Here is a 25,978-nt window from a genome sequence, read left to right on the forward strand (position 1 = left end):
ATGAAAATTTCATATTTTCTATTGATGACATATCATATGATCTACAAATTGGGTAAATAAAAATTATTCAGCTAGCACTATCCTTAGTTTATAAGGGATGCCTAAAAATCTCAATGGACGCAGTCGTCACAACTGTCTCTCTCAGTCTGGTTCATGTCTTAAGTCAATAATGCAGAGAAATGAGCTTAGACAGTTGTGGCCACGCGTACGGTCCATTGAAATAATACATAACTTTCTCGAGTTTTCTTCTTTTAGAGATATTTTTATGGACTTGTGTAACGAAAACGAATAAGGTTATCACACTATTTATTTAATCACCTATATATATGGATAATAAATTAAACACGAATTCACATCCGGGATAGTGAAAACAAACATGTTCTTGAAGTATAATTGTCATCTAAAACAATGGCAGTACATTGTTTTTACTAAGTTATTGTTCATAGCAAACAATGAGATGAAATGAAAATAAGGTCAAATGTCAAAAATAACTCTGAACACAAGTTATGTGCAAGTATTTTGATTAGAAAACTTAACGTCGTTAGGATGAGATAACAAATTAATGATTTCGAAAAGTTAATATGATAAATCTCTTAAAATGTTAGTTCATATGATAAATTGATAATGGTATATAAATTCATATGATATTTTTAAAATATTTCATGTAGGAAAATGGTCCATATTTCTAATTACATGAGAAAATGTATAGTACGAGTCCCATAACATTAATTACATAGGGAGATTAAACCTAACTTGGACCACTCGCAAAGAAAGGCACCCCTAATTCCTATACATGCACATGCAAAACCAACCATATGATAATATCCTACACATAATTCTCCAATCGACCAAATGATTGACACCGTATTAACTTTTGTTGGCAAAGGAAAAGGATGCTCGCCGGATCCTCTTTTGAGGATTTTGTGATCGTGATTGTTCATTGTACATCGTGCAGTTAAAAATTATTTTAAATTTTAAATTTTAAAATTAAATATAAATAATATCTATGAAAACTAACCGTACGATGTAACAATCACGATTACAGAATCTTTATTATCCCCATGAAAAAATCCGGTGAAGATCCTTTTCCGTTGGCAAGTACTAAAGTTGGTCTACCCTCATACAGAATTTATTGCATCCTATTAATGGAGGAAGATGCAAAATTGCAGTTGAATGATGTTATTGATACCTAAACTTGCATCGATGGACAGTATATACCCCACTTCATAATGTGGCGGCAACAACTTCATGATCAAGAAATTATTGCCCTTGTAACTGAAAAAATAAAAAATAAAAATGTTAAAGAGACTATTTCAAAATAAGGTTTTCTGTCATTTTATAATTTAACGTTTATTTTCGTGTTAAGATATTATGCAAAAAATATGAGATGATAAATATTTGACGAAGAGTTTCATTTTTAAGAAAGTCTCTTTAACATTTGTTAAAAAATAAAAAATAAAAAAAAAAATAAAAAAGAAGAAGCTATTGTCGCCGATGTGAACAGCAATAATGTGGGGGGGAAAATCCGGTGAAGATCCTTTTCCATTGGCAAGTACTAAAGTTGGTCCACCCTCGAACAGAATTTATTGCATCCTATTAACGGAGGAAGATGCAAAATTGCAGTTGAATGATGTTATTGATACCTAAACTTGCATCGATGGACAGTATATACCCCCACTTCATAATGTGGCGGCGACAACTTCATGATCAAGAAATTATTGCCCTTGTAACTGAAAAAATAAAAATAAAAAATGTTAAAGAGACTATTTCAAAATGAGGTTTTTTGTCATTTTATAGTTTAACATTTATTTTCGTGTTAAGATATTATGCAAAAAATATGAGATGATAAATATTCGATGAAGAGTTTCATTTTTAAGAAAGTCTCTTTAGCATTTGTTAAAAAATAAAAATACAAAAATAAAAAAGAAGAAGTTATTGTCGCCGATGTGACAGCAATAATGTGGGGGAAAAAATCCGGTGAAGATCCTTTTCCGTTGGCAAGTGCTAAAGTTGGTCCACCCTTGAACAGAATTTATTGCATCCTATTAATGGAGGGAGATGCAAAATTGCAGTTGAATGATGTTATTGATACCTAAACTTGCATCGATGGACAATATATACCCCACTTCATAATGTGGCGGCGACAACTTCATGATCAAGAAATTATTGCCCTTGTAACTGAAAAAATAAAAATAAAAAATGTTAAAGAGACTATTTCAAAATGAGGTTTTTTGTCATTTTATAGTTTAACGTTTATTTTCGTGTTAAGATATTATGCAAAAAACATGAGATAACAAATATTCGACGAAGAGTTTCATTTTTAAGAAAATCTCTTTAGCTTTTGTTTTAAAAAAGAAAAATAAAAATAAAATAAAAAAAGTTATTGTCGTCGATATGAACAGCAATAATGTGGGGATATATTTGCGAATTGGGGAAAATTGCAAATTCCTTTTTTCCTTCACATAAACACACATGATCATTTATACCATTTTGAACGAATAGACAAAAAATAATCAATTGACATAAATAACCAATTTTGAATTGGGGAAAATTGCAAATTCCTTTTTTCCTTCTCATAAACACACATGATCATTTATACCATTTTGAACGAATAGACAAAAAATAACCAATTGACATAAATAAAAAGAAGTGTGGAAAAGGAGGAAAAAAATGTGTTCAAATATTATTTCCCACAAAAAAGTTATGTATACGTTGAAAAGAAAAATTATATATGCCACACACAAGTGAGACTAATATATATTGGTTTGAAAGATAATATGAACGGTTAGTCTACGTACGTTACCTTTATTCCTTCACTTAAACACACATGATCATTTATACCATTTTGAATGAATAGACAAAAAATAATTAACCAATTGACATAAATAAAAAGAAGTGTGAAAAAGGAGGGAAAAATGTGTTCAGATATTATTTCCCACAAAAGTTATGTATACGTTGAAAAGAAAAATTATATATGCCACAGACAAGTGAGATTAATATATATTGGTTTGAAAGATAATATGAACGGTTAGTCTACGGTACCTTTAATGTGACAGCCAGTTTCGAATTATTCGTACCGTAGGGGTGAAATGAAGGTTTTGCCCCTAGTGGTTATGTTTCGTTGTGTGGTTGTTTTGGGGTTGTTTTGGGGTTCTGGTTGGCTGCATTTGGACCACACACACACCCACACTTTCATCCTCATCACCTTCCCTGTCCTGTGTCTCTCTCTCTTTCTCCCTCCTACGTTTTTCGTACAGACAAGAACCAAAGCACTCGAAAACGTTACGGATCGAAGTTGAAAACTATACCTTTGTGTTCGTGAGGACAATACAAGTTCAACCATACCCATTTCAGGTAAGGAATCCTACGATTTCACGTCGAACTCGAAATCCCCGATTTGGTCATTGTTCATGCACACGTGAATTGTTGCGTTTCAGGGAATTTGAAGCTTGTAGGAAGCTTGGTGAGGTCCTTAGGAAGCTCGGGGTGGTTCGTTTGAAGGTTTTGGACGTCGGGATCGTGAGTTGCAGGTTTGGCCAGAGTATCGTGGGTTTTTCCGGCGAGATTCCGTTGGTTTTAGGGCTCCAAAGTGGTAAGGTTTTGTTCTATTTGTTGTAAGCTTCATTTTGGTACCAATTTCATGGAATTTGGTTGGAAAACGAGTAAGAAACAAAGATTAGAAAATTTTCCAGTTTTCCAACGACGGCGACAGCGCCGGAGGTTGGCCGGAGAAGACGACGGAATATTCCTAATGGCGTTAGGTTAACTTTAACGGAATCTGTTAGTTTTAACAGAATATTCCTGACGGCGTTAACTGACACCATCAGTGTGCTAGGCATGTGCCTGCGCGTGGGCGGCGCGTGTGGCCGTGCCTTGGCCAGCACGTGGGGGCACGTGAGACGTCGAAAAATTATTTTAAAAATATGGGGATGTTCGTGAGGTTGAGTAGATCACGTTGGTGTATTCATTCACCCTAATTGAGCATTGTATGAGAAGTTATTACCTAGTTTTGGTTATGTGCTTTAAATTAACGTTTTTATAGTTGTTTCACATATAGGTGAGACCTATCCCGAGGACGAGCGCAGTCACTCGAGGCAAGGGGGTTACGACCCTTCTACATACCAGTGAGTGGGCTTTTGGTTTTCCGTATATACCTATATACTTGTGGTTTTTCCCAGGAAATGAAATGGAAATATTTATATGTTTTAAATGTCATGCATTGCGTTTGCCTATTTAATTATGCATTAGTAGTTACATATATGTATGTTTGATGCTGCGGACGCACAGGTAAGTGCCAGGTAAGTTATGGTTTATGATGATGTTTAGTGGTTATGTGAGATGCATAGAGAGCTCATAACCTGCACCCCCGGTGTTAGTGCTCCTGCCCAGAGTAGGGCACAGTCCTTCATGTGATGTTCACCTCCTGCACCACATGCTCATCTTGGATCCAAGTAAGGTGCACAGTCCTGTCGTACAGACCACTATAGGTGGTTCCGACTTGTAGATGACCCGCGATTATTCTCTCAGTCTTCATGTGTTCGTAGCACTTAAGATAATTTATTTACACCCAATCCTGTCGTACAAACCACTTTAGGTGGTTCTGACTCGTGTGCATGTATAGTTAGTGAGTTGGAGATTTGAGCTCTAGATTCAGCCGTACAGGTCACGTTAGATGACTCCGGCTGACAGATTACATGGCATTGATTGACATTACCTGAGTACTTACATTTTATGTAGAGGCATTCAACATGGCATATTTCTGAGCATGTTTTCTATATATGTGTATATTCTATTTTCTGGGAAACTATACAGGTTTTACGGTGAGGGGTTAGAACTTTTGATAATGAAATGATTTTGAAAAGCTTTGTTTTTGCCCACTCACACTTTCTATTTTGCGTCCCTCCAAGTTCTAGTTTGGATTGCTCTTTTGGTGGGTCACGAGGGAATCACGGCATATCTAATAGATTATCACCAGTGTAGGACCACCTCTGGATGTGTTTAGTTAGTGTTTGTTCCCCTGGACTGCACTAGGTCTTCCGTGCTCTGAATATTGTTTTTTTTTATACTTACGCTTGCACATGTATGTTATCTACTCAGTGTATAGCTTGTTTTTTATTTGTTCGTACTTTTTTATTATTCTTAGCTTCCGCAATGTGCACATGGTTACGTCACCCTCACGTGACGGCCAGCGCGTCCTGATTTCGATCAAGGTGTGTCATTTAATATAAAAAATTGGTATCGATACCGTTTAATTTGAACGTTAATATTGCAATGCAATAGCATTTAAGTATAATGCTCTACCTTAATAGTATAATATAACGTTTACACCATAAAAGGCAACCTTGTTATAGTAATACTAATGTCATTTTGTGTAATTAATTATAAAGTTATGATAAATTAGATAACCTTGGATTGTTTACGATTATAGTATAATTTTTTCTCAGACGTTGAATGTTAACATCTTGTTGTAACACCATTAAAATGTAGTGTAATTTTATGATGTTCCCTAGTAATAAATTATGTCTATACTGTAATCGAACCTCGACGATATAATCATTAACTTTGTTATTGTAATTCAATCACATCCAACTATAAAAACTTACCTTTACATTGTAATAGAATGTACTCAATATAATTATCAACCTTGTTGTAGTAATGCTAACGTCATTATATGTTAGTACTATAACTTTATACTACTAACATTCAAATTAAATGGAATCGATACCATTTTTTATTAAAGGTTTCGTAGAATTCTTGTCACATCCTGACCCGGAGGGACTATTTCTCCGGCCCGACTCCACCGTAGCACGATATTGTCCGCTTTGGGCCCCCAACACACCCTCACGGTTTTGTTTATGGGAACTCACACGAGAACTTCCCAGTGGGTCACCCATCATGGGATGGCTCTCGCGCGCTACTCGCTTAACTTCAGAGTTCCGATGGAACCCGAAGCCAGTGAGCTCCCAAAATGCCTCGTGCTATAGAGAGGGGAGCATGTGCATATAAGGCACATCACCCCCTCTCCGTTGGTCGATGTGGGTTGTTACAATTCTCATAAGTCGTGACAATTTTTTTTTCAAAATATAGAAATTTTGAAGTGCACAATGATTTTTTTTGAAGTGCTTATAATGATACTTTCAATAATGGGTAATGCTAGAGAGATTAAATTTGTAGACAAAATTTTGTAAACTAAATGACATAGAAATTGATGATTAGATTGTTACTTACGTGTTGATTAAAGTGTTTATTTCTTATTGGTGATATATCAATTAATTTGTAAATGTAGTCTATACAGCATTACTCCTCCAAATAATATGGGTTCTTGATAATTGGGTAGAGATAAAGGCACCCTAAACCCTGTAAATACATATGCAAAATTAACTCTGCTACATAAGCAAAGTTAACGATGTTAGTATCAGAGTTGACGGAAGTGGGCATAGAGTAACACAATATATAGGGAGTGACATGCGTCAAATAAAACTATAAGAAGCAATCTGAGAACCTATTTGATTACCACTTAATTTTTAAGTTTTAGTTTTCACTTTTCATTTAGTAATAAGCAAGTATATGAGGAGGAAAAAAGAGAAGCAGCAGGGATAGCAGGGAAGAAATAAAGAAGAAAACAAAAACTAGAAAGTGAATCTAACTTAAAATATAGCTTTTAATTATCAGTTTTCAGTTTTCATTTTGTGTACATTCTTGGTACATTTTTTTTTATACATTTCTTCCACCATTCATCTTCCACTCTTCTATATCCTCATTTGCCCCTTGTTTTCTCTGTTTATCTTTCTAGCCTGAAAAATGAAAATTTACTTAATCATTTTTTAGTAGAGCAATAACGTTAATAAGTTACATAGTTGGTTGTTAGAGAAAAGAAAATTTGGTGGGAATCGAACCTTCACCAAAGTGTATAGACATGATTGCTCTAGATTGTTACCATAAAGCATCATATAAAAATAATACTTGGGTATTCACTAGTAAGTACTCACCTTTTTATTTTGTCCAATGATACTTTAATTCATGTTCTATTGTTTAGAAAAATAATGGGCATGTTATTAATTTTTCTTGGGCTTTAAAAAATAAGAAACATGTACATTGCATTTTTTTTATTAGGCCAAAACAGAAAGTGAGTACATAAAATATGTGTTATAATATCATTGGACAAATCAAAAAGTGAGCACTCAAATATTATCCTTTCATAAAGAGCACTTAAGCAAAACAATGGCTAAGCCACCGGCAAGCGGAACCGATTGAAATAATCAAAATATTGGTTTGTAAAGTTTAACATGGTAATGCTAGAAAGATCAAATTTGTAGATAAAATTTTGTAAACTAAATGACATAAAAGTTGATGATTAAGTTATTAGTTAAGTGTTGATGAACGTGCTCATTTTTATTGGTGACACATCATCTAGTTTGCAAATTTTGTCTGTAAATTTAGTCTCTCTAGCATTACCTCTGAAATTAACATGGATTCAAATAAAGCCACTTTAAAACCTATATGTACACAGTACACATACGAAATCTATGATGTGATCATCCTACGTACATTTCATATATCTCCAACCATGGATGATTTCATTTCTCCAATCCACAAAATTATTAACACAATATTAGCTTTGCTTCTGGTTCTCTGTTGTGCATTGAGAATAATCGCAGCATACACTAAGCAAAACAAGAAGAAGAATATCATCAACAAGACATTGACCAGATCGTTGACCAAAGTCCCTCAACCCTCAGGAGCATGGCCTTTCATAGGTCACCTTCATCTCCTACATGGTAAAGATCCAGTTGCCCTAATCCTTGGCGCCATGGCCGATAAATTCGGTCCGATCTACTCACTTAAGCTTGGTCCGCGCCAAGTAATGGTGGTGCTTAGCGCTTGGGAACAAGTAAAAGAACGCTTCACAAAAAACGACATTGCTTTCTCCACACGACCGAGTACAGCAGCCGGCAAACACTTGGGTTACAACAACGCCATTTTTGCCCTAGCCCCGTACGGACCCTACTGGCGCGACATCCGTAAGTTGGCTACTCAGGAGTATCTCTCAGCCCAAAAAGTTGAAATGCTTAGTCACGTGCGAGCTGAAATAACCATAAGATTAAAAGATAATAAGAAAAACTCATAAATAATCTACTAAAATTACAGTTGTCCTCGACGATTTTTCATAGTCTGAAATCTTCTCATAATCACATCATTGTCAACATTATCGAAGATATCTTTCTCGATATATAAACAAAAAAATCACAAATAAAATTGTAAACTGGGAGTTAAGAATTACCTAATTGATTTGTTGGTTAAAAAAAGTTCCAAGGATGAACTGGTGAAGGCTTGTTGTCTTGGAGTTGGAGATGGCCCATTCTCTAATAGGAAAAGTTTAAAAGTTTCTTGTTAATGAAGGAAAGGTTTAAAGTTTAATGCTAATTGATTGATTACCTTTTCAGTTTGTGTAATTCCCCAATTTTCTAAATAATAGCAATGATACGCTTTATCAGTATGAGCATGTAAATGTAGCAAATAATGAAAGAAGATAAAATGGTAACAGATAAACTCCACCATATTGGGACTCTTTGGTCAACTAACAAATAAGGGGTTAAATTGTTTAGCGGTCACAAGGATCAATATATAAGAATATAATAGATTATTAATAAATTATAATATAATAATAGTATTTTAATGAAAATCATTAAAAGGTCACAAGGGTCAGGCTCCGCCCCTGCTTCAAAGTACCCTATACATTAAATTTTTCGGATTTCCACTTACACAATGCAAATTCTTGATATAGATAAATTTTTAGGTATGACGGAAACTTAAGTGGTACACCATATATTTTAATAAAAATGATGAGAAATTTTATTTTTTAAGTTATTAACTTTTTAGCACACATATCTCATCATTTGTTTAGTGACAAGTAATGTATCATTCCGTGTACCGATTACATTGAAAAATCTCTTATTGATATGGTCATAAATACGTCTATGATGGATCACTATCGAATTTTTATGTATAATACGAGTTGATTTTTTTTATCGAATCTACAATTAATTATAACATACTCCCTTGAGACTTGAGGTTAATTTCAAAAAGGACCTAACTATTTAAATATTTTCTATTACTTGAGATATTAAACTGTTAATTAACCGTTAAAGTCGCTTCGATTATTTGGGTATTTTCCCTAACCGTTTTCGTGGCGAATTGCGAGCCTGCCGTTAAAACTCAATAGACCAATTTTAAATTTTTGCCGCACATGCCGTTAACGAAATGATCATTTGACTTAGAGCATCTTTAAATTATATGTCAAAAATGTTACGTGGACTGTTTTGATAAGAAAAATATGATTTTCTAGTCCCAAGGGAGATGCCATAATCCCATACAGATTGACATTCTTTACTTTGTTACCAAATTTCAAGGCAACATCAAATTTTTTTTATTTTAATGTTAATCCCACATAGTTTTGTATTTTATTTCATTTATTAATTATTTTATTATTAAATTCTAACCCACTTAATTTTATAAATAACCAAACAAACATTTTAATTTGACATTTTTGTAAATCTCCTACTTCAAATGTAAAATATTATTTATTATTTTTAAAGGCAGCATGTGAAATACCTCAATTGCAAGTGGGCCCATAAATAATAAAAAATAAAAGATAATGATATTCTTATCATCTATTTTTATCATAATTTTATTCCACTCAAGAATAGATTTTTCAGTGTGCTCAGAACATGAGGTGGTACATCACGTGTCACAATACAAGTGATGAGATATTTGTGGTAAAAAATTAACAACCTGAAAATTAAAACCTATCTCCACTTATATAATTAATGTGGTGTATTTCAGGTATAATGAAAATTTTATCCCATCTTGATAGCAGCTAAAGTGGATAGCCACATTATTTAAAATAATTTGAACTTTTTATTCAAGTAAAAGAATTTAAAAAACCAAAAAGAAAAATAAAATCTAGCAAACCTGAAACCCAATCTCAGGGTTCCCTCCTCCTCCTTCCACCGCCACCACCCACTATCCACAATCCTTTCAATCATTAATTTTCCCAAAGTTTACCATTGAATTCTTTCTTTCATTATGAAATCATATCTATCATTATTTTTTTCCATTGACTTTCCGAAGAATTTTTCAAACACTATGTTATTCAATTTTTAGCCAAAGTGTAGACGAAAAAACTTATAAATCTTCACCATGGTTGTGGGGAGGGTTGTGGGGAGACTGCCTATAGGAGTATGAGGAGGGAGGAGAGCAAGAGAAAAAAAATGTGAAACCTAGGTTTTAGGACTTTCTAATTTATTTTGTTCTTTTTGGTTTTCTTAATTCTTTTAATTAAATAAAAAAAATTCAAATTATTTAATGATATGGTTGTCCATCTCAGCTGCCAGTTAAGGTGGTATAAAATTACAGTAGTGCTATCCACACTCATCTTTACCTTTCATGTTCTTGTTAATTTTTGTCTATTGATCTTCTTCATTTTATTTGATCCAACGTCTGAAAATTGAAAAGAATGTGTGAAAGGTAAAAATCAGTGTGTGGATAGCACCATCTAGAAATTATGGTCCAAATAGACAGTAAGAATAGCATCATTGAAAAGAAAATGACCTCAAGAAGAGAATGTGAATTTTGGCAGCAAATTGGGCAATGCCAACGCAGCTTGGATTGGCCTCCCGGCTGGGAGAGGATTTTCAACATGTCGGGAACACAACCCGTGCACCAAGTTTTATAATACAAGTGGTTTGATACTTATAAAAAAAAATAAAAAATAAAAAAAAAACAAAAACAAAATTTCAACCATTGTGTATTGTGACACTTAACATACCAAGCCTTATTCACCGCACAATGAAAAAATTCTCCCCAGTTGGAACTAGAAAAATGCTTATTATTTCTATCAAACAGTTCAAGTTGGTTAACAAAAAAGAAAACAGTTCATGATGCACACATAAAGTGTGAGAAAATTTTTTATTTTTGTTTTTGAAATAGAATGAGAGAGGAAGAGAGTAATAGAGAATGTGGGAGTGGGAATTTTTTTTTTTTTTTAAATTAGAGATATGTTATGTGACATCCCACATCGCTTAGGGGAGTGATCCTTATATGCATATTTCCATCCCTACCTAGAACGAGGCCTTTTGGGAGCTCACTGGCTTCGGGTTCCATAGGAACTCCGAAGTTAAGCGAGAAGGGGGCTTGAGCAATCCCATGATGGATGACTCACTGGGAAGTTGCTCGTGAGTTCCCAAAAACAAAACCGTGAGGGAATGGTAAACCCAAAGCGGACAATATCGTGCTACGGTGGTGGAGCTGGCCCGGGAAATGTTTCGCCCCGGGCCGGGATGTGACATGTTAGGATTAAATGTAAGTGAGGCTTAAAAAATAACAACAAAATTTGGTTGTGTGAAATTACATTTCTGCCCCATATTTATTATTCATGTTTTATTTTAATTAGAGAGTTAAACTGGTAATTTCATAGGATTTTAGTTGACAATGATTGTTTTATTAATCAGTAGAGATTAGCTCATATAATTCTAAATACTGTGTCTTAATTGGTAGATTCTCATCATAGGTGGCACACAAAGCACTTCTGTTGCACTAACATGGGCACTCTCATTACTCCTCAACAACCCAAGTGCCCTAAAATCTGCCCAACAAGAATTGGACATCAACGTAGGAAGTGACAGATGGGTTCAAGAATCCGACCTTCCGAACCTCAAATACCTCCAAGCCATCGTCAAAGAAACCCTACGCTTGTACCCGTCTGTCCCAATCACTGTCCACGAGGGCACGGAGGATGCTCAGCTCTCTGGCTATCACGTCCCCAAAGGCACCCGTATAGTGATCAACTTATGGAAATTGCACCGGGACCCGAGCGTGTGGGCCAACCCTTGTGAGTTTCAACCTGAGAGGTTCATGACCGACCATGCTGACATGGACTATTTCAAGGGTTTTGAGTACATTCCGTTTAGCTCGGGCAGAAGGTCGTGCCCTGGTGCGACACTAGGGTTGCATGTGGTTCAGTTGCTTCTGGCTCGTTTGGTTCAGGGGTTTGATATGAGCAGAGTCGGTGATGGGCCGGTGGATATGCGTGAAAGGGTGGGTCTTGCCCTAACTAAAGGAGATCCACTAAAGGCTTTTCTTGCTCCACGCCTTCCTCTTCGCCTGTATCTGTGAACGATAATGCCTCTGAACGTACAGCTTCATGGTTTTACATGGCAACTTCAAAGTTCTTTTGTAAATTTATTATTAACTAGCCTCTATGCACGTGCTTCATAGCATGCTAGAAGTCTTTTTTTTTCTTTTTTTCTTCTTTATCACATGCGCTACGGACCTCTAAAGTCTTCTATTAATATTGAAATATTTTGTGTAAAGTATTACATATAAGACTCATTATCTTTGTAAATTAAGAGAACAATTTTTATTACGCGCACAAAATCTCTCTTCAAAATGCCACATGAAAACTATTATATTTTGTACTTATTTGATAATTTTGTACGTTAATAGTGTTTTCAATTATACAACCAAAGAAAACAGGTTAAAGAAGTATAAAATTACATTAACTTCGAAAATCACAAATAGAATAAAGTTACGTTGTTGCATCTTTTATACAGAGAAAATCTTTTACATGTACTTTTGTATTTTTAATTTTGCTTAAATAGAATAAAGTTACATTGTTGCATCTTTTTACATGTTGGTTCTTCTCCATAAACTCTTTTGCATTTTTTTCTTTTCCAAGAGGGACCTGTCTAAGAAACCAAAGACAGCATAACTATCTAGTGAAGAAACGAAGGGAAGCCTAAAGTAATCGAGATCAATGAATCCGGCAATAAATTGGTATCCAAATTTTTTCAAAATTAATTACGTAAATAGTGTTGGAGAACAATTTAGAAACAATAAAATAACATAAATACAGAACCAAAATACTTATACTTTATTATTCACAAATACATGCAATACAGAATGCAATAACACAATAATTACAAAAAATTAATATGATACTAACTTGAATGAATTGAAGGTAGAGGCTAGCGCAAACGCTATGTCCTTCGAACAGTATTTCCGTCTCACTCGTGTGCTTGTGGTTGTACAACGTCTGTTCGACCAGGATACAACTACCCAATTCTACAACCCGCACTGGATTATAGAACTCTAGCGAATTACTTTGTGTGTTTACTCTCAGGAAAGTTTGTACGGAAGATAAGGAGGAAGAAAAGATGATTTTTGATGAAACTGAGGACTCCAGTTATATATGAAGAAAAGATGATTTTTGATGAAACTGAGGACTCCAGTTATATATGCTCTTTCATACCTCTTCAAACACTTTTTGGATGTATCTGAAGCTATACAACTCTTTCCAAAGAGTTGTGTCTATTAATCAAAACGTTTTTAATTAATTTAACCAGTTATATAGGCTCTTTCATACCTCTTCAAACACCTTTTGGATGTATCTGAAGCTATACAACTCTTTCCAAAGAGATTAATCAAAACATTTTTAATTAATTTAATGAAAAACGTCTATTAATCAAAACGTTTTTAATTAATTTAACCAGTTATATAGGCTCTTTCATACCTCTTCAAACACCTTTTGGATGTATCTGAAGCTATACAACTCTTTCCAAAGAGATTAATCAAAACATTTTTAATTAATTTAATGAAAAACGTCTATTAATCAAAACGTTTTTAATTAATTTAACCAGTTATATAGGCTCTTTCATACCTCTTCAAACACCTTTTGGATGTATCTGAAGCTATACAACTCTTTCCAAAGAGATTAATCAAAACATTTTTAATTAATTTAATGAAAAACTTAATTCGAAATTAAAACTAATTGATCAGACCCTTGTCTTGATTAATTAATATTATTATAATCATCAAGCCTAATCCACACAACCATAAGGCTCAATCCTTCAATCCATTTCCAAATGGTCCAAGTTCTAATTACTAAGAAAAATGAATAAGTCTATATAAAGGCTAGTGAAAAAATACTGTTGACCAATGTGGGACAAGAGAGTCTCAAACTCCAACAAATAGTTGTATCTTTGAAGGAGATTCAATCATCACCGTGGCAGCCATGAATGGCCTAGGAGAAGAAACCTCTCCGATCTAGGTCCTATAATTAATGATATGCGATCTTTCATCAAAGATTTTTCTAATACGAAGTCTTGCCATATCAAAAGGGAGGCAACTCAAGTTGCTCACAGACTTGCACATGCTGGAATGGGGTGTGCTCAAGAGATTGTGCGGCTAGATGAACCTCCGGGGTTAATTTTGGACGCGCTATTTGAAGATTTTTCACATTAAATGTATTGTTTGATTTGGTATGTGAGGATAGTTAACTTTAGTTTGTTTGTACGAGACGCTTTTTTTCCTTTTGACCAGATTAAAAGCCTTGGCAAGGTTTTTATTAAGGCCCATGTATGCACACTATCCCTCACTTTGTACAGTTTTTCTCATCTTAATGAATATCATACCTTTCATTCAAAAAAAAAAAAAAAAAGGGTAAAAGAAAATTGAAGAATTTGAAAGAAAGGAACAGAACCATAGCAGCTTCTTATCAAGTGTCTTCTTCATAATAATAAGAAAAATGCCCAGGTTTCCTTTCTGAGTTGTAAAGAAAAGAAATGAAGCTTTTTAGTGTTAGAGAATATTATAAGCTTAGGATTATGTAAGTTTAGATTGTGACACTTGTCAAAATATTAGAGAATTAGTTAAGATTTATATATATATATATAGGGATAGGATCAAGTGACAAAGATTTTGACAAATATTTTTACATTCCTTTGTAGCCTTTAGATCTTATAAGATCCAATGTCTTGATTAAGAGTGATTTGAAGGCTTTTAAAAATTAAATGACTTGGATGATTATGTGGATTATAACTAATAAGGAAAACCCTGATTTAAATAAAAATATATCAAATAATAATAAAATTGAAAAATAAATAATCAAACTTTGAAATATCCAGTATAAAAAAATAAAAAATCAAAAAATTAAAACATGAAATTCCATTTCCATCTCTGCTGAAGAGGTCTACAACTTCTTGATGAAAAGTCTTTCTTTCCTTCAAACAAAGAACCCTAATTATAGAAGAAAAAAAAAATGATACGAGGCAGAAAGAGTTTTGCTTTGACAATAATTTGTTTTGAGTTAAGCACCCTCATCTCAAGTTAGCAACTCAATCACTTTGCCACCTCCATAACAAAACCGTATCGAGTCAAGTATGTTTGAGATTGCCACAGCCACAAACTCATCAACCATTCATTTGCACCGTATTTTAAAAAAAAAAAAAACATAGAAAGGTGAAATCCAGGAGTCAAGATTGAAGATTTAGAATTTAGGGTTTTGTTCTGAGAAGATTCAAGAGACTGATAGCTTGATTTGTTGTAGTGTGCATCAAAATTTCGTATCAATCAAATTAAAGTATCACAGGTAGTGAGGCACAAGAACATCGATCTGTCTCCTTACCTTTCTTGGGTGTTCTTCACTATGGGTTTTACATTCTTTTTTTATCAGTTCAAATCTTGATTATTTTTTCTATTTTATTTTATTAGATAATTCTATTTAATTTAAATTTGTGTTTTCCTTACTAGTTATAATCCACAAAATCATCCAAGTCATTTAATGTTTAACAATCTCCACATCATTCTTAATCTAGACCATTTAATGTTATAGGATCCAAAGGCTACAAAAGAGTGTAAAAGTGTTTGTCAAAATCTTTGTCCCTTGATCCTATATATATATATCCTCAATATAATAACTTCTCTACTAAGAAAACATTAATACAAATAATATTCATCTCTCTCTCTCTCTCTCTCTCTCTCTCTCTCTCTCTCTCTCTCTCTCTCTCTCTCTCTCTCTCTCTCTCGCGTTCTTGATTCTTCGTCACTATTGATACAATATGTGCATAGCTTAACATGGTATCACTCGCCTTTATTGCTAACGCATTCATCTTCAAACCTCCTTCTACTTTCGCATCCTTCTAATCTAAATTTAGAGTTTATATCTTCGATTCCGGCAAAGCTTGGATGAAGTCATCTTCTTTGTGAATTCTAGGGTTTTTGCTATGAATTGAAGATTGATCCAGTTTTTCGACTTCTTCTGCTTTGTGATTCTTGCTCGCAAGGTGTTTGTGCTCAGATTTCTTCTGTGCATCTCTCAAGACTTGGTTCTATCTTACTACAAATCTGCGAAAATATTAACTGTTACACAATTACATATTTTGCAATCACCAATTGTTGCTCTCATATCTACTATATCTACTTCTGTTAATGTGAAACTGGATGATTCGAATTACTTGAATTGGCATTTTCAAATGCAATTATTGCTTGAGAGTAATGGAATTCTAGGGTTTGTTGATGGCCCCATGCCCTGTCTTCCTCAACTTGCTTTTGTTACTGGTGAATCAAACATTAATTCTTCGAATTCTGCATCTATTACTGAAAGTGATGACTTCACTATTTGGAAATTGCATGATCGTGCGCAGTTAATCACTGTAACTTTGTCTCATGTGGCTATATCTTGTGCCATTGGTAGTACTAGTTCTCAGGATTTGTGGACCAGACTCAAGGAACAATTTTCCACTGTGTCTACAACTAGTATATTTCAGATGAAGTCCAATTTGCAAACCATCAAAAAGGAGTATGATTCTATTACACAATATCTGCAAAAGATTAAAGAAGCTAGAGATTATCTCTCTGCTGCTGGTGTGTATTTTGCATATGAAGACATTGTTATTTTGGCTTTGAATGGCTTGCCACCTGAATATAATACATTCATATGTGTTATAAGGGGTCGTGAGAATGTCATTCTCTTAAAGAATTTTGAACTCAGTTGCTTGCAAAGGAAGTTATAGTTTTTGAGTTTTCATTCATAGATCATCTTTGCAAAAACTCAATTCAATCCGAAACTATTTACCTATTTGATTGTCTTGGTGAAATTTCAATGTTTCTTATAACATAGTGTTTGTCAATTTCTTTAAACTCAATTAGATACCTCAAACATTTTCGATTTGAGTATTATTCTGCAAGGATGATCTATGAAGTGCAACTTAAAAAATAGATGGCTTAGATCGTTGAAGTTCGATATGAAGTGAACCCCACAACTAGTCTCCATTTCTATCAAAAAATAGGGATCCCTTTAGATTAAAGGCATGTCCAAAAGGATTAGGTAAAAAAGAAAATCACACATTATGAATGGCAAACAAACTTGTAGGCTGGCATGCCCAAAAAATCTAAATTTAAAAAAGGAAGAATCTATATAGGAGGAGCAATATGCCAAAAAGGTGAAGAAGGAGAAGCCCTAAATTGGCTAATTTGTTAGCAATTGTATTCCATTTTCTAAATTATGAGAACAACGGAAAACTATGTTATGCAACCATGAAACACAATTTTTCCCACGAGCCTGGCGTGACCAAGGAGCAGAAATTGAATCAAAAGTAAAGCAAGATATCCCACTAAAAGAGTCATTTTTAAGGCATAAATTTTAATAGTTCATGTACAAGAATATATACTCAACATGAAGCGGAGTCTTCTAGCTCTAGTGTAAAAATAAAAACCAAATTACAATCCATCAATAAGAACAAGTGTGAATGTTGATCAATGCACGTGAAACATATATTAAAAGTAACATTCACGATTGTATACAACAGGACTAGATTAAAATTTCTATGTTATGAATTTGATAATAGAAATAGTAAATATAAAGGAAAGTATTTTAGAAACTTGATTTGATTTGATTTGGTCAGATTTCCCTCGTGGGCAAAGACTTGATTTGATTTATTTCCTATTATTGCTTCATTTTGTTCTTTTATATATATATATATATATATATATATATATATATATATATATATATATCTCCTTATGAAGAAAAATAAAACATTTGAGTTTTTTTCTTATAAATATCTCCTTATTAAGGAAAATAAAACATTTGAGTTTTTTTCTTATAAATATCTCCTTATTTGTGAAGTTATTGAAGAATTCTTATATTTGTTTTCCACCCACCGAAGTGTTTTCCAGAAAGAAAAGAACAAAAAAAATTCCAAATGGCAAAATGCATGCATGGAGGTATGTTAGAACTTTCCAAGACAGTGAAAGGAAAAATTGTCCAAAAGGGTTGAAAAGAAATATGAAAATAAAACTATGAAGAGTGAAAAGATGCCTCCATCTAGACCTGATATTCGTGTCGTGTTTTCCGTGTTCGTATCGTTTTCGTGTCATACCCGATATCTTAACAGGTCATGTCGTGTAACACCTATTAAAATAAACAGGTAAAATGACCCGATCCGAAATCGACCCGATAATATTAACGGGTAATATAACCCAACCCGTTACCCGTTAAGGAAAATATATTTTAAACCCATAAATAATTAAATAAAAAACATAATACTTTTTTTGAGTGAAAAAAAGGTTGCACACCCAAACTAATAACCCTAAACCTAAACCTAAACCGACTTATTACTAATATCACAAGATAATGTTCTGTGCAGCTGCTCCTTTGGCAGTGTCAAGGGCTTGATGATAATGTTCGAAAGTTATTAAATCGATAAATTGAGCTTATTCTTTTCTCGGAGTCAAAATGGTCATACACACATGACATACCTTATTTCTTGAATCCAAATTAAAAAGAAGCAATGAGAGACAAATAATTCAAACAAAATGTATAAAAATAAAATAAAAATATATTACGATGAGGGAGATTAATCCGAAAGAAATTGGAATATGTACAATTGGCTAAGCATTTAGTAGGCATACGAATTAAAAAGCAATAAAACTGGGGCTTGAAGTTTTGCCAGAATTCCTCTTCCTAATAAATTATAATTAAAACAGGTAGGATATTACTAACAGTAACAATGGATATTACTAAGCAATCAAGCATTCAGCATTAGACAAGATAATACCAAGTTTTCGATGCGGTGCACCGAGTGCAAATCAATTGGTATACTTGTCAATATATAGGAACCATTTTGAGGATGGAAGCAGTTCAATACTTATTGTCTCCACCAAGCAGTTCAATACCATTTTGGGCACTTTGTCTTTGCCCTGTTTTTTAAACCCCACCTGCGCACCAGACTACCAAAGTGAACACTGAACATGGTGCTCTGTGCTTTTATTAACTTTTGGTGCTTCCTCCAACCAAAGTTTTAAAAGCAAAGTAAATGAATTAAATACATGTGAAATATTTTTAATTTTGATTTAAGACCAGTCAGTAGTACATTGTTCGTGTTCTGAGGTCAAACATTAAGCATTTAGCATCAGCATTTTGAAATTGCAGACTTAAAGTTTTTTCAAGGCACCAACTACTACTTACTTAAATGAGTTTCAAGAACCATTTTATTAGCAATTCACAAGCAGTTCAAAGAAATGTAGCACCGAAATCTAACAAACTCTTATAAGGTATACCAGCACACGCATATATACAAGATCAAATTTAGCTGCAGAGAACACTAGCAAAAAATACTCATCAAGCAATTTTCGAAATTTACCTACACAGGTTATAAACAGCCAGCATCATCCTCTATAAAGTAACTATCCCCTTCCACACAAAATTTCCCACATAAAATTCTACCACTTCTTTATAGAAATTTACAAAGACATAGTGGAAATATAAAACAATCCTTCAATTAATCAAGTATATAGACCACTTCCACCTACAAAACCATATAAAGTTCAAACTTTTAGGGGTGTGTTTTGGACATAATTGAGCAGGCATCCATAGACTGATTTGCCCAATGTCTTTTTGAGGGTATTTGATTTGGAAAAGCGCATATCTGTTTATATCTAATATTTCAAACTACAGCAAGCTCATCAACAATTCTTCCCCACACTTAACCCATGTGTGCTTAAGGTCTCTCAAACCTAATCCCTATAAATATTATCTAAGCTCAAAATTCTTAACCTAGTTTTGCAAACCCAGAAAGCAAAAGAAGTTCTACACATCATTGAATTGAAACGAATTAACAATTATGCACATTGTGCAAGGATCATTAGAGTACATTCAACAACACGAACTAAGCTTAATAGTTCACCAAAACCGTACCACCGAATGAAAAAGAAGAAACAAAAACATAAGATTTATGAAGATACAACATTAAACAAATGAAAAGAACAGAGATGTAGAGATGTAGAAACAAAATCGAACCTGGAGTGGAATCTGGAGAATGCAGAGATGTAGAGAAGACCAGAGCAGAGATGACAAGATCAAGAATGATTCCGTCCAGGCTACCACTGCACGAGGGAGGAGAAAAGAGATACTGAGAGAGGCTACTGGAAGAGTATACGGCGGGAGGGAGGGGCTAGGAAGAACAGGCAGCGGGTCGGGAGAGAGGGTTACGGGAGTGGGGAGATAGAAAGGGATTCAGGCTGGCTGTTGTTTTGACTTTTGATCAGATCAGATCATCACATGGTAAAATTGGAAAATACAAGGGGTTTTTTTGTCCCAAAAATTTCTAATAATATAATTGAAACAGAATCCAACGGTACAGATTTATTCTCATTTATCTTACCGTTGTTATTTAAGTAAAGTCTTTAATAGTTTTTTAATTAATATAGAAGTGCAAAAAATATAGAAAAAAAATATAAACGCTCGTAATGACAAGCTTTACAACTTTCATGATCAGCTTAACTTCGAAATTCGCCCCTATAATCATATAAATCATAGATCAAAATTTAACCGTTGATTGTTGTTTACACTTACACTTCATTTTTCTTATCAAATTTTGTTTTTTCAGATTTTCTTTTTTGAAAACATGATCTATTAGAAGATGCAAGAAGATGAACGGTTTGGATCGTTGATATTATGTTCAGAGTTTTAAGGTTAGTGAAAATATTGCTTAATGTTTATAAAGTTTTTACAAACTATATGACTTCGACTCATATTTCAGTTAACCGTAAATATAGAAACGTGATATCAAAGATCTGAACCATTCATCTTCTTACATCTACCAGATCCATCATGTTTTCAAAAAAGCAAATTTAAAAAATGAAATTCAGTAACAAGAATAAAGCATAAATGACAATCGACGGTTAAATATAAATTTAACGTTTATGGATTATAGTGTTGGATTTCGAAGCTAACCCCTTCATGAAAGTTGTAAAGCTTGCCATTATGAGTGATTGTATATTTTTTTTTTACATTTTTTACACTTCTACAATAATTATTATTAATTTTATTAATTTTTCCCTCAAATAAAAAACATTATTCATGAGGGTTTAGAAGATTTTAAAAATCTAAACGATAATGTAAGTGTAACCATTATCTACTCGTGGAGGAATAATGATGAATCCCGAGTGTGTATATATTCTTTCACATTTTTCATACTTGTATGTGTGTCTTCTTAGTTCTTACCTATACAAATACTATACTAGTTTATTTTAATTTTGGACAACAACATGTTAAGTAAAATTTATCCTATTAATGATAATAAAGAACTCTCATAATAAAAATAAATAATGACCAAAACTTTTTTTTTTTTTAACTTATATAGAATAATAATACAAAACTATATAATATATATTTAATATAGAATACATTGTATATATTAATATGGCTATTGTATTTTATAATTAATCTTTAAGTAATTAAACTTTAAAATTATCAAAATAATTTTTTTTCTTAACAGGTCGAAACGGGTTACCCACGTGTTACCCGCGTGTATACCCGTTAAGAACCCTTTATTAACGGGTCCTTATCGTGTCAACCGATAATGACCCGATTAATTATCGTGTTGATCCGAAATCCGTTATTTTCGTGTTGTTTTAGTATCGTGTTATCGTGTCATGTCAGAAACTACCAGGCTCCATCTCTCGTAGTCAACCTTTTTACCTACCACAAACATCAAACGATGCAAAAGTTTAAATTTCAACTAGTTATCAAGAAAAGGTAAAAAGATGTTCATTTAGACGTTGAAACTAGGGCTGGGTTCGGTTTTTTTCGATTCGGTTTTTTCTCAAAACCGAAACCGAACCGAAATTTCGGTTCGGTTCGGTTCGGTTCAAATTTTTTTCGGTTTTTTTCGGTTCGGTTTTTTTTTTTTTTTTTTTTTTTTTTTTTTTCTTTCTCCCTCCAAAATTATTAAAAAAAAAAAAAAGGAAATATGAAAGTTCACATTCATATTAATAGGTCAGGCGGAATGAAAAATAAGGAGGAGGAGGGTTAGGGTTACAGTTAAGGGTTTTGTTAAAAAGATTAACAAATTAAAAAACATCTCACAAATCCTGGAGGCATGAGGGTTCGAACCCATGCCTCCATGCTTGTAAAGTTTCACTGAAACCAACTTGGCAACAGGTTCTGTTTTGTTATGATTGTATGACTAAACTATTTATAAATATTCAAAAAAAAAAATATATATATATATATATCAGTTCGGTTCGGTTTCCGAGCCTCAAAAACCGAAACCGAACCGGTCAGATTCGGTTCGGTTCGGTTTGACAATTTCGGTTCGGTTTTTTTTTCGGTTCGGTTTTTTTCGGTCTCGGTCCGGTTCGGTTTTCGGTTTTTTTCGGTTTTCGGTTTTTTGAGCCCACCCCTAGTTGAAACCTCGCACATTGATCTTGGAATAAGCACAAAAGAGAGAGACGGGCCGCCATGAACGACTCAGGTCATGAGGTCAACGTCAACCCATTCTATTTTCTTTTTGCATTCCATTAAGAGCAGTTCCAGCGTGGGAACCCTCCTCCCAGGCAATACACTATGCTATCCACCCGGTGAACAGTAACTATCCTAATGAACATTAACTACCTTTTGTATCTCCACCATTGCATTTCAATAACCCTGGCAATAGGCAATAAAATATTAGTATTTTTTGTATTTATAAAATAATACAACATAATTTTATTTGTAATTTCGGATTGGAATTTTTAATCGTTGTCGTTGCGCCAAGTGTCATTATTCGAAAATTTATAAAATAATACAAAATAATTTTATTTGTAATTTCAGACCAACAGATTTTTAATCGTTTTCGTTGCGTCACGTGTCGTAATCCGAAAAAGATAATTATTGATGATGGATTTCCGATAAGATTTTTTTTTAAAAAATCAATTTTTTTATATGTAAGGTAGATGATAATGAAAATGTATTTATAGAAAAGTAAAAACAATTTTTTTTTTAATTTTTAATTTTTTTTTCCATATTTTTTACAATTTTTTAAATTTTTTTTATTCAACTAATTAATATCTGCCGTTCGATTTTAAAAAAAATTGAATTCCAACACTCCAGATTGTGCCACGTGTCACAACGGTAACATTTCTGATTTTTAAAACTGTTTTTTATTTATTTATAAAGGCTAATAATATCAACCGTTGATCTCAGATCCAACGGTTGATATTAAATAAGGTTTTTTTTATTTTTATTACCGTTGCAAATCAGACGATCCAAAATGTTTTGCCGTTGAGATCGAACGGACCATGGGAAGCCATGTGGCTTCCCAACGGTAACAATTTTCAACGGTCGCGGGCCCCAATTCTTGAAATCTTGTCGGCCCACGCTCCCATACTCGCGTTTGAGGGCCACGCGCCTGACAGAAAAAAATAAAAAAAGTGGCTGACGTCAGCCGTGAGACATAAAGCCCTCGGGCTCTCGGGCTGGCAACTCATGCCAAGCCCCTCCCTCGGGCCAGGCCTATCCCTCGGGCTGCCACACGGTGGACTCTCTCACTCGGGCTCTACGGCCCTGTTCACTAGCCCTTCCCCGGAGCACTAGCCAACGCTGGAACTGCTCTAAGTGGTGCATGCTGCATTGCAAGTATATATAAAAAAACACCGGATATGCTATCTTAATTAAAGTTCCTTTTAATTGGATCTTTTTTTTTTTTTTATATATAACAAACCATATTCTACACTAATCTACACTAAGAGAAGGGAAAAAGTTTAAACCTAAGATATAGTGGGTTGAATAAGAAGAAGTCACCAAAATAATTGACCACTTGTAATTAGAATAGGTATATATAATGACATTATTTATTAATCCATAATCAAATAAAAGCATCTTGAATTGAGTAGGAGTAGGTTGGTTAGACTAAGATTAAAACTATATAAAAGGTAGGGGTGACGATTTACATGAACACCTTTCCTAAGTCACACAGAAAAAGTAACAGATTTTTTTACAAGAAAATATCACTTGGACTTGTCATTTTTCTTACTAGCTTTGAATAAAGTTGAAGTTTCACTATAAAATCAATTGACAATCTCGAAAATAGTCCAATTATTTAGGAGCTTATGCAAAGTCTCTTTTTTCTCAACTGTGAGATTTACTCTCAACAAACCCACTTAACTTTGTATTTAACATCTATAGGAAGAGGACTAGCAGCAATAGCAAAGCATCTTCAATCTTCAATTTTTCCAATTTCACATTTCATCCTTAGTAGCAACTGACGCATAACGGAAGCGGAAAACAAGAATTAGCACGCTCAATGAGAGAAACTGAGATAGTCTGTAAATTGATTATTCGAAAGTCAAAATTAAGGGTACAAGCGACCCTTATATAGCTAGGTGATGCATATAAATGCAAAATAAAGAATACATAATTGTAATGTATGAACCTAAGATAAGTGCACTAGCAGATACATAGGTATGGATTAGTATGATGCATGAATGTGACCTATTAAACATCAAAGTGCTCATCAACTCCACCTTTCATTGATACGCTAAGCAACTCAAAAAATCCAACAAAATGTTATTCTTCCTCTTTTAACGTCATATTTGATATTTGGTGGAGTTTTTCTCTCATGCGTCACTTCCTTTTCTTTACTTTTTGTTCATAGAAATTCACCTCAATCTTGTCCTACACCAGCCCTCAGTGTAGCTCTACTACTGCATATGTGTGAAATTCCACATGCAAAGAGAACAAACACCATTAGCCTAATTGATGAACGCCCTAAAAAAGGGGGAGACTGTCCGCCAAAAGGCCTACGAGAAAGTTTCAACCAAATATTTTGGTTCGTCTATTAAAGATACTCTCAGATATTGTGGACGAAATTTTCTACACAGCTGTCCTCCAAAAGGCTTCCAATGCCTAATTCAAAAATGCAATAGAGAGAAAAATAGAAATTGAGAGAGTTATGAGTAGTAAGTGGTGATTACCGTTTTCTTGAAATGACTTGGCTATATATAAGGAAGAAACCCTAGTGGGCAACTGGGAAAGGAGGTTGTATAGCATACTAGACAGTCCTTGATGATGCAAGTCAGTCTTCGGAATCCTGCTAGCTAGTAATCATGAAGATCCTTGTCGGTAAAAACATAGGTGTGCTGGACACTCAAGGAAAGACTCTGAAGAGTCAGTGCCCTGCCATCATTAGACCAGGTATAGCCCTAATGGAAGAACGTATTATGGGTGGCCCCATGAGCCCATGACCGACACCATGGGGGGCCAACAAAGCCCATGATGTGTTAGTGTGGCATAAAAGCCCAATTACCTTAGGACAAACTACGTGTTAATCCCTCAGAGTAATTATGTAGTCCACTCATGGCGTCAAGGGTACAACCATCACATTGAGCATATAGTCCACAATTCATTCTCCAATAAAATGTGGTTAATTTATGTCTCCACACATACTATGGAGGTCTTCTGTTAGCAGTAAACCTTTGATATTGGGTGCATTTTTGTTCCCTACCATAACTATGGTATATGCTCACCATACACCTAACTATTTGTCATGTGTACTTTTACCTAAGTCTAGTTAATTTTCACATTGAATGTTACTTTTTCAATTTTGAAATTACTTAACCAAAATTAAGTGAAAAGACACATAACAGATGATTAGATGTATGATGATCATACACCAAAGTTTAGAGTAGTGAACAAAAAGGTTCCTTTAATATTTAGAAAATATTTTAATTCATCACCCTTAAGTGATAAACTACTCACCACTTAATTGATTACCTGTTGCCGCCGCTCCACTTTAATGTGTTCCCTAAATTGCCTAGGAATAAAAAAAAGTAGATATCCAACATTTCCAGGCATATTCGAAGAGCCAAAAGGAGTTGA

The 25,978-nt window shown here is 33.9% G+C and overlaps 1 long non-coding RNA gene and 1 pseudogene across 2 annotated transcripts; one reads left to right on the plus strand and one right to left on the minus strand.

The window, feature by feature from the left end:
- The first annotated feature begins 3,000 nt into the window (after positions 1–3,000).
- LOC148696765 (dimethylnonatriene synthase pseudogene) lies at positions 3,001–12,448 on the plus strand (annotated as a pseudogene). The gene is made up of 3 exons (XR_015962133.1): positions 3,001–3,354; positions 3,438–8,125; positions 11,557–12,448. The product of XR_015962133.1 is annotated as a dimethylnonatriene synthase pseudogene (transcript).
- A 3,233-nt stretch (positions 12,449–15,681) lies between these two features.
- Positions 15,682–20,367, minus strand: LOC148696766 (uncharacterized). Its single transcript, XR_015962562.1, has 2 exons — positions 20,138–20,367; positions 15,682–16,182 (listed from the first exon to the last, which is right to left on the minus strand). It is a non-coding gene; the product is annotated as an uncharacterized LOC148696766 (long non-coding RNA).
- Positions 20,368–25,978: the final 5,611 nt, after the last annotated feature.

Source organism: Pyrus communis, chromosome 5 (genome assembly GCF_041283825.1).
Source record: "Pyrus communis isolate YQ-2024b chromosome 5, ASM4128382v1, whole genome shotgun sequence".
Classification (NCBI taxonomy): Eukaryota; Viridiplantae; Streptophyta; class Magnoliopsida; order Rosales; family Rosaceae; genus Pyrus; species Pyrus communis.